An 8,467-nucleotide genomic window follows, 5' to 3' on the forward strand; every position below is an offset into this window, starting at 1 on the left:
ATGATGGTCTCCATATTATTGATGATGATGATGGTAATGACGATGTTTTTTGTTTGATAGCGACGACTTATAAGATGGTTTCTATACTGATTAGAGCTCTCAAGAACTGCCCTCAATGTTGTGCTTTGCCTCTGGTCACTTCCTGTCAGCACCTGTGTGTCCAATCAGACTCAAAGCTGATCGTTTGCTCTTACTGACATTGTTCACTTTTTTCTAGATCCTTGCTTGTGTTGTACTTACTCTCTGATGAACGTCGCTTTGGATAAAAGCGTCTGCTAAGTGAATTGTAGAATTTATGGATTGAGGTTTTGAATATTACCTTACATACGGTAACCCAAACGTTCCCAAAACATCAAAGTTGACTTGCTTAAGGTGCATGTGGGGCTCTAGTCTTCATCTAGTTGTAACTCCTTCTTTGGGTGTTTTCCTGCATTCAAAACTTGCCAGCAGCCCCCTTCGCCTAATTTCATGCTGCCCCCGGCCGTCGTCAGAGACTAATGGGCATTTTCATGAACAACACAGTGTTCCAAGAACATCACATGGTCAATGTATCATTTCTTACTGTACACTGATATGGTGGCAGAGCTGTATGGTAGGTACTCCAGTTCAAAAGAGGAATGAAGTGAAACGAGAGAAAGACGTTCAAAGTTTTCCACGAGATGATTGGTGATTCCCCCCCACCCCCCCCCACCTCCACACTGCTGTAAAGGCATGTTCTACAATTCATTTAGCAGACTCTTTTACTCAAAGTGAGGAACAGCAGAGAGTAGAACACAAGCAAGGATCTAGACAGGAGGAAACAATGTCAGTAAGTGCAAAGGAACAGCTTTAAGTCTGATAGGACACACAGGTGCTGACAGGAGGTGCACAGATGCAGAGCACTTTAATTATAAATTATATTGTCATCAACAACATCGACAGCTGTTCTTGATAAAATCAGCATCAATACCCTCCCTAAATATCGTCATCATCAAAATCAAAACCACCATCATCAGACATGTCCTACACAAATATCCAGCTACAAATGAATCGTCTCTATCAATGATTTGATCCTCAAATTATAAATGCCTACGTGGTATAATACATATAAATATATTATTGATCACTGGCTCATCTCGGTTACAGCTTTGCAGCGTGTGATTAAAAAGCTTCGACATGCCGACGTATTGTAGAAGTACCATAGAAGAAAAAACGTTGCTCATAAAGGGGTGAATAACAAGTTAAAACTTAAACACAAATAGTGTTCACACTAAGACAAAGAGTTCATAATAACATAGTAAATATCAACAGGTCATGATATCAGCTTGACATCTGACTATTTTCTAGTCCTGGGGATGATAACACATCACAATCTGCTAGAATGTGACATTTGACCTCCATGCAGGAAATACCAGATATTTATTATTTACATGAAACAATTTTCTTAAAAAACTTTTTTTTTTTGTCAAATTGGTGCATAAAAAAATGTATGTTGAAAATGTTCAGGGCTAGGACCCCCAGACCCCCAAAGGCTTAATTTAATTCAACATATTTGCTTTAAATGGGGAAGTCAACACATTAGATTTCATTCTGATTTATATAATAAATTAGAGTTTTAATGTGAGATTTATCCTTTCTTCTATTACACCACTGCATGAACAATACATACGCACATGTACAAGGTAGGAAAGGTACCGCCACCACTTCATTTTGAGCCAGGGAAAACCCTGATCTCTTCTTATTTGCATACAGTGTCACTTCAATTGTCTCGGCCTCTGTATCACTGAGACCCTACAATGCTGATTTCTTGCTTCCTCTCCATTTGTCCCTATGTAACTCTTCAGTTCTGCCACTCTAGTTGTGCCCCCCCCCCACCCCCTCTCCTCTCAGCCCCACCTACAGGTGATGAGCTCATCTCTGTGGTTGCCTTAGTCACCTAACAACACGTCTGAGAAGCCAGCAGAGGCACAGCGTACATGTTGGTGATGTCATCACTGAGCCAGGCTGAGCACGACAGGCCGAGATGACACAACCTACATCCTCCAGCCCATGATGACTCATTGTAATGTCTGTGAGAGAAAGGATGCCATTATACATTTCAGGATTGGATATAGAAGGGCGACATGCTGGATGTTTCAGGTGAATGAGATTGTTTTAGTCACTGAAAACTATCATGGGTGAGCTCAAACAACTCCAAAAATAATAGTCACATACTGTTCAAATAAGTGTGAGCCCTACGCACACATAGAAACATTCAGGACCAGTTTCTTGATGCTTTTGGCTCTTATTCATCAGATTAGTTTGTTTCCCAGCAAAACAAAAACAAGTAGTTAAAGTAATTTAGAGGGAACATGGTCTCACATTTCATCATCTATACTATATAATATAAAGTAGCCACCAAAAGCCTATTTTCACCAGCCAAGGTCCCAGCAGGTATTACCTAAACATACTATCTCACAACTTTGAAAACAGCAGTATGACATAATAAAAGCATTTAGGCTTCCTCCTCTGAAGGTGATGTCAGAGGAAAAAAACAATCAACCTTGTAAATAATGGTCAAATGCATCACTGAGCCCTTAGTAAAAACCAACATCCCATCCCTACAACCTCTTTGCACTAAGTCGTCTCCGTGTACTTCAGATGTAGATTAAATACTGTTAGCATACTTTGTAACTACCAGAAGTTGTTTAATATGTGATTTTTTTCCCAGACAAGGAAATTGAAAAGTTCACTGTAGATGTATACCTAAAACACATGCACTTTCCTGTTTAGCATACAAGCTAATGTTAGCTGCTTGTATGTCATAGCTGGATCATTGTTGGTCACTGATGTACTGCTAACAGCAGCAGAAAAATAATCCCTCTGTTGTTGATTACTGTAACATCTGTATCACTTAAATCAGGGTAATCGCATGTTCAGGTATGCGCAAAAGTTGCCTCATCTAACCATGTAATATAAGCTAACGTTAACGTTAGCTCAGCAGCTAGAGGGGAGACGGGCTCATAGAACATCATGTGCTTCAATTGGCACACAACTTTTGAGCAACTTGTGGAAAACTAAATATCACTTAGTATGACAACGATTATTATCTTGAGTCTCTACAGATGTTCTATAAAGCTGACTGCAGTTACTGGTAGGGCACTGTTACAGCCAAAAGGAATTGGGGATACCCTTTTGCTCAGCGACATGATTTGTCAAATCTTATAAATATTATTTTTTTGGTGAACTATTCTTTTCCACATCAGGTATCATATGTCTTCAGTTTATCACTGTTTCCATTATAATATCATTTATAGCATTCCCTGCATGTACTTAAAGTATTGTTAGTGAAATAATGACTACAATATAAGCAGCACATATTTCTCATTTACTGTCCCTCACAGCATGAAAACAGGACTTCCTGCCCACCCAAAAACTGACATGATTTTTTCTGTGTTGTAATGTCAGTCTTCTGCTCTTCCAGTCAGCAGTCAGAAACTGCTTCAGACAGGTTCAATAGCTCGTGCTAGCATGATTGACACATTCAACATCTGGTTTGCATGATGGCTGTCAAAAACAAAAATCTCTCACGTCATTTTTTACACATTATTTTTGACTGTACTACATTTTCTCTACTTGTCAGACCATACTGATGGTTTCCATTTGAATTTTAACAAACGGTCTTGTTTATTTTCCAGCATCTCACTACAGCAAACCAAGAAACGCCTAGAGGAAGAAAAAAAAATAGCGTGGATCACCTCACAGCGGGATGTTTTGGCTGTGACATTCTGAGAGGTCACAGTACATCGAGAAACAACACGCGGTTGGGCAAGACTGGAAACAATAGTAATTCCAGGAGAGTAGAGTTACTTTTGAAGCAAGTTAAAAAGAGTCCTTACTGTAAATACAACTCCTCTCTTCCTGCTCGGTCACAGTGAAGAGATGATGGAGAATCACTGATATTATGGACAACTAGGTAAAGCAGTGACATCTGTGCATTGCTCTAATCTCTTAAGCAACCCTGACAATAACAATTCCCTAAAATATTTAAAAAGAGTTAATCTTACATGAGTGAAAACAATTCAGTAATGCTGTCCTCTTTATCTAGCGCTGGACAACTGCAAGGATTTCAAATGGTCATCCTCTGTGTTTTCCTTTTATTTTTGGTACCCCGGCATTATTACGGTCTATTTGTTTGGACAAGCAAAAAATAAAAATGGTACTAAATAAGAGCTTGAATTCATTTAGTTGGGTTAATTGCTCATTTTGAACACATTGAAACACCTATTTTTGGCTGGGTTTCCTGAGCTTGGCTACAGTGCATGCTTCGCAAATGTGTGATTTCAAATGAAAACCGTTTTACTTTCATCAACAGAAACCCTTTGATTGTTCAGTCACCAATAAAAATGAGCCGGCTGTCATCCCAAATTATATAACATTATCTGTGATTTGGCAGATCACAAGTGGAAAACCGTGAGAAGAACAAGCATGAGCCACATTTTTGATTCACATGGAAAGAGTAAGAGTGCGTGGCTTAGTGAGAGAAGCCGAGTTTATACCCAAAGGAGTTACTGATAACGGGTATGACGTGGGGAGGGGGGCGGGGGGGTTGACTGCGCTGTGATCAGACTTGCATCTTTTTACGGGTTGTGCTCCACTGCTGATCAAGGCACGCTCAGAAATATAACATAACAGGTCATCCCAGCATGGTGCCGTTTAATGAACAAGGTGTTTCTTCAGACACACGGCAAGAACATGAATACAGACTACGACTGGATGACAGCTTCAAAAGCAGTATGGAGAACAGACGCTATGTTTTCTAATAATTGGCCTACCTTGTGGGAGAGAGTGTTATTAAAGGTCGGGGACTGTTCACAGGTTAACGGGTGAACTGAATGACAGTGCAGTAAATGGGTGTCAAGGATTGTTTTTTTTTTTATAACAGCAGTATGGAAGAGATAAAAATGGCTCTTAAATCTTTATGCTCTGTGCCATCTGAACCAATATCTGATTGTGACTGTTGATGGCAGCTAGCTGTTGTTACTGGGCTGACGTGTCACTGTTGGAAATGTCTGTCATACATTATTTTTGGATGTGTACCAATACCTAGTAAAAAAAGGTTCATCCAAGGTTACCTGAGGTCAGGGACTGCTGTGGTTGCAAAAACAAGGTGGGCAAGCCCTTCTGTGACTGAAGAGAATGAAACTCACACACACAACATTTAGGATAATATTTATAATAATTTATAATAACACTGAAGCAGAAACAGAATTTAAGGAGATCTGTTAAGGCATGGCTGACACCTGTGATGCTAAAAGAGGTCAGTTTTAACACTAATCCAAGGTATTATAAGACACTGACTCGTGTTAGTATTGGTTCTGCTGTAAGGTGTATGACACCAATATTGTGATAAATATCCCCAAAATGTAATAAGACAATAATTGTAGGGCTTATTTAGAATCTACTTCTGTCAGAAGGAAACATTAACATATTTTTTTTTAACAGTAGCTTACTCTATAGACACATTACAGCATGGTATAAAGTAGGGCTGGGAAATATATCAAGGTTTTTTTGGATATATCGATATATTTTCAAACAAGATATAGGGTAAGACAATATCGTTAATATCGTTATAGTTTATGTTTCATTAAAATAACGTTACAGAGGTGCCAGGTCACCTTTTTCTTATCTCACTGATGATGACTGACTGTCTGTCTCTCTTAACCCTGCTCCTCCTCCTCTCTCTCTCTTTTATTGTATTTAAGGAACATTTTTATTTTATAATATTACTTTTTAAATTCACAAACAGGTAGTTTATTTTTCCATGTGTTTTCACTGTTAATAAAATACATATCGATATATATCGAGTATCACCTTTCAGCTAATCAGTATCAAGATATGAGTTTTGGTCCATATCGCCCAGCCCTAATATAAAGGACATAGTACTGTTGTTTATGATGTTGTTAAATGACACAATGTTAACTATTAAACTACTTGATGAGAATACAGATTGAAAAATCTTAAGGACCATGCACATTTAACCTGGTTTGATCTCTGGCACACAGGTGTATTTTTGATTTTTTTACTGTTTGTTGTCTATTATTGAGGCATGTTTGATCATCATGCTGTATCTGTTTATGTCCACCTTCTCACTCATGCTGCCTCATTAATTATACAACACCATGACATAATCCAAACACAACTGTCTCCTTTCAGCATGTTTCTGTGGGTGCTCTGAGGACACACAGGCAGCAGCAGCAGCAGCAGTGTGTGTGTGTGTGTGTGTGCAGACTTCAGACAGCTCAGTCCAGCCCTCTGTGTGTTCATAAAGCAAAGTTCATATTCTGAAGATGAAGAACCACGCCTGACTTTCACAGCAGTTTTCGGGCCTAGGCTGTACAGCAGCAACCCCGGGGTGTGTGGACTGCTATGCTACAGCTCTGTGGTGTGTATGCAGCAGGAGAGCTGTGGTCTCAGAGGGGAGGGGGCATCACTAGGGGTAACGTTACGCCTACATCGAGTCACGCATATCAAAGTCTATAAACAACGTCGGACTCGGAAAGTTGCACTCAAACCTCCCGGTCCCGACGGCAGGTTTCCCCACCGGGCCAACCCCGAGAGGGGCGCAGGAAAACACTCTCCCCCAAAATGTTCCCCCCTCTCTCGCCATCGACGTAACAACATGTCGGCAAAGGACGGCCATGTTTTGCTGGTTATGTCGACACACGGGGAGGAGGAGGAAAAGTAGACACGATCTTTTCTCCTTCTCTGCCTTCTCCTAGCAGCGGTCACAAGTAGCAAAGTTAAACTTAAACACATGAGAGAAAACATCCGGGTAACAACTTGCGGCACAGATATAGTCTCAGCGGGCAGGTGTGCACGGCGAAGCCAGTCAAAGTTCATGCAGGCTAGACAAGTTAAAATATTTATAAAGAGGCGTGTGGGTGTTTTTGGAGCCACGCAAAGGCAGAGCACAAAAACAACAATGTAGTTTCAACTTGAGGGACTTTAGAGGTGAGAGGAAAAACAGAAGAGTTGATGTGTTTCTTACCTGCACACCGTTTTTGGCGCGATGCTCAGGTAGTGCGTAAGGCTACAATCCCCAAAAACGGCCAAGCTCGACCAAGAGAGGAAAAACGCAAATCTGTTTAAATACTCTCACGGCGGTCCAATAACCGAGCAGACAACAGGCGACAGGAAAGAAAAAAAAAAACTGGCGATCACAAGGAGGATCTACGCCAAAAGCCACATGATCGCCGACGTCAGAGTACGTATTTGCATGCCGTACCGGGGCGCCGGTGTCCGTCCATGGCGGGTCCATGGTGCTGTAGCCGCGTAAAGTTCAGAAGCAGAACCGGGGAAAGTGAAAGAACTGGGGGGAGTGTTTGTGGTTCCATGAAGCATGCCTGCTGCTGTAAAAATGAATGGACTGCGTGTTGTTGCCGTCAACTTGCCCCTGTGCTGATGCCTGCCAGACTCTGGGCTCAAAGCTCATTGAATATTCAAGTAGCAGAGGGGGCGTGTGTTACCACCCAAAGCCCCACCCTCCCTAGTTCACCCCGCCCACCCCTCTTCCTCTCTCTCTCTCTCTCTCTCTCTCTCTCTCTCTCTCTCTCTCTCCCCCAGCTCTCTCCCTGAATGTACATGTGAGGTGCTGCTGCAGTGCTTTCTACAGCTCTGCAGATACATCTCTGCCCTTCATCACACACACACACACACACAAAACACGCTCACATCTGGATCCACAAAAGGTAAATCCGAGGTCAACTGATATACTAACAGTTTTTTACTGACATGTCCTGAAGTGACACAGTTAGCTCTGAGAGCTCACACACACAACAGTGACCTCCACTGGATCTACCTCAGAATTGATCCTGACCTTGGCCCATGCATGCATCACAGCTTTGGTTTCGTGGTGGAGTCCTGCACAAAATTTGTACTGCAGTGATTTTCCCCCGATCATATGACATTAAAGAATACAAAATAGGCAGACGCTTTTCTAGGCTATTTGCTTTTTTTTTTTTTTTCACAAAAAAGACTCAACTTTGAAAAAAAGATAATCAACTGGAGATGCAAGGTTTCACAGTGCACATTATTTGCTTTGCAAGGTTAGTTATCTACAGGCAACACATAATAACTGAACATGGATACAAAGAAAGCACCGCTAGGTAGCTGTTAATTTGTTTTTTTTTAGTTCAATATGATTCTCAGCCTTTTGGTATGCCATGGTGGCTGACACTTCCATTTTAATACAACATAAGCTGCTGTGTAGTTTAAATGCTTGATGCTCATAGGAATTAGGCCTACATCCTTTAACATTACCAGTGGCCATCTTGGTTTTCACACAAATGCCTCAATTGTGCTTCAACCTCCCCCTCATTAAAACAGTTGTGAATGGCCTTACCTTAGTCTGGTTGTATGTCAATCTGTTTGAATGTAGGACCAGATAAGTCAGCCTGATAAAACATGAGGTTTCATGTTTGATATCAGGTAATGCTTTTGAACAACG

At 41.0% G+C, this 8,467-nt stretch overlaps 1 protein-coding gene across 1 annotated transcript in view; it reads right to left on the reverse strand.

Moving 5' to 3' along the window:
• Positions 1 to 7,434, reverse strand: part of zhx2a (zinc fingers and homeoboxes 2a) — a 31,563-nt gene extending 24,129 nt beyond the window's left edge. The window contains exon 1 of the mRNA XM_061051132.1: positions 7,010 to 7,434. The gene's annotated coding sequence lies outside the window, so the exon portion shown is untranslated. The remainder of the gene's footprint in view (positions 1 to 7,009) is intronic.
• Between the last annotated feature and the right edge of the window lie 1,033 nt (positions 7,435 to 8,467).

Source organism: Labrus mixtus, chromosome 11 (genome assembly GCF_963584025.1).
Source record: "Labrus mixtus chromosome 11, fLabMix1.1, whole genome shotgun sequence".
NCBI classification, from domain to species: Eukaryota; Metazoa; Chordata; class Actinopteri; order Labriformes; family Labridae; genus Labrus; species Labrus mixtus.